Here is a 6,467-nt window from a genome sequence, read left to right as displayed (position 1 = left end):
ACCATACCAAAAGGAGAAAACATCATCACACTTAAAGATATGGAAGAAGAAGGAAGTACAGTAAAAAAATGTGGCATGGAACAATGTACAGACATAACAGACTTAGGGGGAGATGAAAGTATGAAACTTCAATGTTCTAAATCTCATACGCACGTTCCCTGAAGACAAGTCACGTATATACATGAGTTCAAAGCTGCACAATAATGTATATGTGATTTGAAAAAAATGCAGTGGGATAGGCTCAGAAAAACTGATTTGATATGATTCAAACAATTATTAGTTATATTTTTTGTCGTGATGATAGATGACTATAGTCTATGGATGTTATTTAGAAGTGTTTTTGATCCTCACAGGTTGTTGATAACTTGATGTATATCTGATTGATGATGATGCCTTGATACTTCTTACTAATATATGCAGATCTGACAGTGAACAGGTGGAACAAGTTAAGGGGGAGAACATGTTATGCTTCTAATAAAGCATTGTTGGCATTATGTTTACAAGTCTTTGGTACCTAATCAATGATCATGATACTTATGTGGCTAAAGTGTCTAAATGATACATCTTTCTATGTGACGGTTATGAGTTACCCATGATGAAATCTTAGATGATACTTGTATTGATTCAAATCAGATTTGTGAATGACTTTTTGATGATGCATATAGTACATATATGTTGCTTACATGGTGATATTCATATGGACAAAGAGAAATACAAAGCTTGAGTACACAACTTCATTATTTGATGATGAGCCATCCATTTCTTTTATGTTGTTATCATCATGCCTTCAAAGATGCATAAAGTTCATATGGTGTAACTATGATGAAGGATTTCTATAGTTCTTGGCTCTCACATGGTTGAGGATAGTTGTTGTTGAGGATATAAATAAATTTTGACAAATGACCGTGAGCTCGTGGTGTGCTAGATACATATTGCAATGTTGGATACATGGATGATTACTTAAGTTGCATATTGACAAATATTGTTGGTTGGCCAAGAGAATGGTGTTATTGCAGGCCTCATGAAGACATATCTATTTGAAGACATGGATATTCAAAGAAATGGTTTACTTAGTCACATAATGATCATGAGTTCTTACCTTATGATGATAGGTTGATACTCACATATGTTGATTATCATGGCTGATACTTATCAGATATCAGATGTTCCCTAGTGATGATACATGATTGATACATTGAAAGTTCTTATTGAAAGATCATGCAGTTATTGATAACGATGTTATGATCATGGATGATGTCTATGGTATTTTCACATACATATGATATGATGTGAATGATTTGGTGCTACCGCTTGGAGATATGACATTTTCTTAGTTGATTCATGGAAGGTTATGGAAACGAAGCAAGTTGATCTTGATGAGATCACGAGGATGAGTTGATATCTATATGCAGACATACTTTGTCATAGGTTGATGATATTTACATTGTCATATCTTGGGAACTAATCATGGACATATACAGGCTTCTGGTTTGGATGTTGTTAACATATGCTTATGGAGAAGATCATACATGGTGTATGATAGTTGCTGAAGACTATCATGGTCTTGTTTAGATATTTGGTCTTTGTTATAAATGTCATGTAAAGATCATATCAAAAACCATGATGTAATAATTTGTCTTTGTCTGTTGTAGTTTTTTGATGAGTCCCTTTTGGTCATATGATGTAATTTGTACCCCCTCTATGCATGGGAAGGATGATGTAATAATTTCTATATTTCAATCATGTATAAACAATTGATATATCCAACAACGTTGGGTGGATGAGTCAAGTTTGGTATATCCCCACTTGGTTGGGAGAATGGATGTATGTATGAGTCATTGATGATAGGAAGGTCAAACTCACATAGTTGAGTTATAGAGTCATGTTTTCTTCTTGAAAATATTTGCAGACTTTGCATGTGCTCAGGGGGAGCATGGATGATACAGTATATCTCAGCATGAACAAAGGGGGAATTTAATTAGAGAATTCAGCATGTGCTTAGGGGGAGCATGGATGATACAATATATCTTAGCATAAACAAAGGGGGATTTCAATCAGAGAATTCAGCATGTGCTTAGGGGGAGTATGATTAATATTCAGCTATAAAAGTCTTCATATTGGTCTGCCCTTTGCTCTTGATATCAAAGGGAGAGAATATCCTGGTCCATGGAGAGTATTTTTGTGTTGAGTGTTATCTCTAACAGTTCTACAGCTTGTGGTAATAAACACCAACATAGTTGCCATCAAGTCCAAAGGGGGAGATTGTTGGCATTATGATGCATGTGTTTTACTTAATGGCAACCCACTTGTAGCAGAACAACTCTCTTGTATATGGTAACTAGATGAATCTACAGAAGATATATCAGATGTGACAGAATGCATAACAATAGTGTTTACAGATGTGATGAAATGCAAGAAAGTTTCAAGGAATTAGTTCAGAAGGCAACTCTCTCAGATGAAAGATCACATTATAGCAGACAAACATCAAAGAATTATAGATCAGTCTTCACAGAATGAAGAAAGGGAGGTATACGTAGGTTCACCTTTGACCAAGCTATGTATACATGCAGGTTCACTATATAAAAGGAGCGTATAATGTACACACACACACTTTCTCAGAAGGAAACACGCGTATACCTTGGAAAACTAGGTTTTTGGTTTGAAGTATTTTGATCCATGGTATTTGGTCGGAGGTATTTACCCTAGGTATTTGATCCAAGGTATTGGGCCTAAATGGTTTTGGCCCATGGTATTCAAAAAGGCCTAAAAATGTATAAGGAGGAGAAGATCATTAGGCCAAGGTAGACATGTAATTGAATATTTGATAATGTGTGAGATCTAGTATGCAGGTTATGGGTTTATGATGCATTACTGGATCTGAACCAAGGATGAACTACAACAGTTGATGGAGGATAATATATAATGGTGGATCGAGATTTTTGAACTATATTTATATGGTTTGATCATGTATAACCTAGATTTGAACACTAATGCATGTATTACTCTGTAAATGTTATGATCTGGGTATAATTGAAGTTTGGAATAGCTGCAAAATTGTGTATGAATATTTATAGATGTATACACTGGTTGACTTTGGTCAAAGTGCATATAAACGTAGGTTCGACACATCAAAGTATCGTATACCTTATGAACTATGATGTTTGAAGTTACAATTGGTTCTGGTTGTTGATGTAGAGTGATGGGTTTTGCTTTATGTTCTGGTGACTGCATTCTGGTAACAGTGTTCAGATTGATTGTGATTTGCTTTAGTAATGATGGACGGGATCTAATGATGGAGTAGGATCATAATGACTTATCATTATGTGATCTGATGGGCTAGATCTAGTTGCTAACACATGTATTATCCTTGATATGTGATGATGAGGGTATGTCTGAAGTCGGGAAGTGCAACGAAGTTATTGCAGATCTATATGTTGTTTCGCTTTGATGAAGTTGTGTATACACATTGGCTCTTCTAGGTTGTGTATACACTTTGATGCATGGTTTTGAGGTTACAGCTGGTTCTGAATGATGATGCAGTGTTCTGGGTTCAGATCTATGTACTGGTTACAATGATCTGTTTGTTCCAGCTGATTGATTGAATTTGATTCAGTTGTTTTAGAGGTTCAGTAAGTGTTTGATTTAGTTGTATCAAAGATTCATGGATTGATTGATTCAGCTGTGGTTGATTCAGAAAGTGATGATTGAGTTTTAGTGATTAGTTGATGCAAATGTATTTGATGGCTATATTACAATGGTGATTGATTTTGAGCTTCAATGTTGTTGATGGGTCCAGTATGAAAATTGGATGAAACGTGGCCTTTAGATTATGGTGTTGTGTTCCAGGAGTATCCAATATTAAAATTTATGAAACGTGGTACCAGGAGGAAGAAAGAAGGTTGTATACTTTTGTAGGTTGGTGCATACGTTCTAGTAAACATATCGGCTAATACAAGAGCTAGGGGGTTGTAGCTCCCTTCCAGTAGAAGCTGGAGAACGAGAGAAGGTAGTAACCTTCTGCAGGTAGAAGCCTGCATACTGGTATGAGTCTGCACTAGTACAATGTTGTAAATATATTTTCTTATTATTAAAAGAAGATAGAGACTACAAGAGCAGGTGGGTTTTACCCACATTGGGTTTCCACCTTAAATCTTAGTGTTCATGTGTGTTGCTTATGTGTGATGGTTCCTTCTGTTATTAACTGCACATGGTTATTGTTTAATGCAAATTAAAGATCAACATATGATGAATTAACTGAATCATCAGTTTATTGGATATACTCTTGTTTCCTTATACACAGCTGCGTACACACGCGGGTTACCTTCATTGAGGTAGTGTATATGAAATTGAGTACGGAAAAGAAAAAGATTATTGACTTGACTAATATTGATTCACCCCCCTCTCAGTATTATTTCCAACAACTACGACAAGTTCCATCAACAAAACCAACATAAGGAAGAGGTTTCTTTGACATGTGTAAACCAAGTGGAACACATGGTACGCAGGGGAAAACATGTTTGCAAAAGTGCAAATAGTCACACCAAAAGACAACACGCTAATGAACCACACACTAATGTACAAAGTATCTACGCAAGATCAAGCATAATACTAGAAGACATCGTGAAATTCTTTTAACAGGGCCGTATATGTATTAATATCATTGGGAGAACAAGAGGCCCCTATGTTAATGTTTTCAACTATCTCTAGTTTCACAAATATGTCAATGGGCATGGTTGCTGAGATGTTTCCCAATTTTCCTTTAGATAACACCTCGTGAACTAAGATGTGTGTCTAAAAGGGAGTAGTCACTACAAGGGAAACTAAAGTATCTAAATAGGTAAGAATCACACTAAGGCTAGGAATAAAAGAGGACCGATGACGAATATAATTCCAAGAGGTTTCTTTAGGAGACATGACTTTAGTGATGCTCTCGTCTATAAGGAAAGTCTCATTCAAAGGATCTTCAAAATTTAACAATGTAAACTTTGAAACGGGAACTAGAAACTCAAAACGGGAACTCTGGCCAAAAAACCCCAAAAAAACATCAAAAACAATGCTAAAAACGAAAAGTGTGTATACTGGAACGATGTTTTTATTGTTTAGGCGTCAATTTTGAACATGCTTTAAAAATGGCAGTGACTACGAAATTTACTATGAAATTTTCATGCAAAATATAGCTTCAAAATGAAAGTGATGATACTGGAACAATGATTTTTTTTTTTTAAGGGTCAATTTTCAAATTTTTTAAAAAATGCTAATAAAACCAAATTTTTATGTCTCAAACAAAGTTGTTTATGAGGAAAAAACACATTAATGTTTTTGGTAGAATATCATTTTTCTTTCCTAAGTATAAATTTAACATGTTTTCAACCATAACATGCTAGATACAAAAGAATCAACTATAAAATTAAAAAACCATGACATTATGAACAAATTACATCACTAAATGAATTCAAAAGTCATTATTTGTATATTGAATAAAACATACATTATATCTCTAATTTAATATTTCATAGTAGATATTTTAAACAATAAAATTTATCATAATTAAGACATATAATCCAACAACATAAAAATGCCTCATAACTTCCCATTTAACACCATATGGAAAACATTAATTTTATTTGAAGATATGATGCACACATCAGTTATATAAACTATCTTAAACGATTATTCAAAATCACTCATATTTTCTTGCACACCATCATAATTCACATCTTCAGATGAGTGACTGGATGCTGACGAAGATGTTCCATATTCTTCTCTTTCATCAACTAGTGCCCCATCTCAGTCCAGATGCATGCCCAACATTCCAGGTTTCAAAATTCTACTAGATCTATGACTGGCTTCCGCAGACTCCCATGTCAACACTGTTCCTTATAGTAACAACCTTTTCAGAATCTCTATCATCTTGAAGCGAAGAGTTCCTCTCTTTGTTAAATTGAAGTCATAAACAAGTATGTCAACATCCTCCAATTGCAATATGTCTTTGCAGCGACGATTTATATTTCTACCCTTTATTTTTCTTTTTCTGCCATTTTTTTTGTCAACTATCATCTCTGGCTTATACACACCATTGAATGGGTGTGTATTTGTGGCATACCAATGTAATTTAACACTTGTAACATCCTCATTTTCTGTAAAGGCCTTTATAACTTTAGCAACCCAAAATGGATAGCCATTGGGATCTCCATCTGCTAGCACTACAATCATGAAACCCTCCTTAATATCCTGTACTGAACCCCTATAAAGGTCTTCCATGGCTTCACATTATGCACACGATCTTCTGGAACCAATATACATCTCTCTTTCCGTTGCCTATGAAGAATTAATAATACCTTGACTTTGTTGCTATTCAACAATGTTTACTTCCTCATGTTCATTCGACACATTTTGTGGCCAAATAAATGGATTTTTCAAAGGTATATTTTCATTTGTTGTTGTTGAAATGATATCACTTTGATTAT

The sequence above is a fragment of the Pinus tabuliformis genome, chromosome 4_1 (assembly GCF_031772625.1).
Source record: "Pinus tabuliformis cultivar Carrire ecotype Pingquan chromosome 4_1, CPIR1, whole genome shotgun sequence".
NCBI classification, from domain to species: Eukaryota; Viridiplantae; Streptophyta; class Pinopsida; order Pinales; family Pinaceae; genus Pinus; species Pinus tabuliformis.
Note: the sequence above shows the minus strand (reverse complement) of the source record.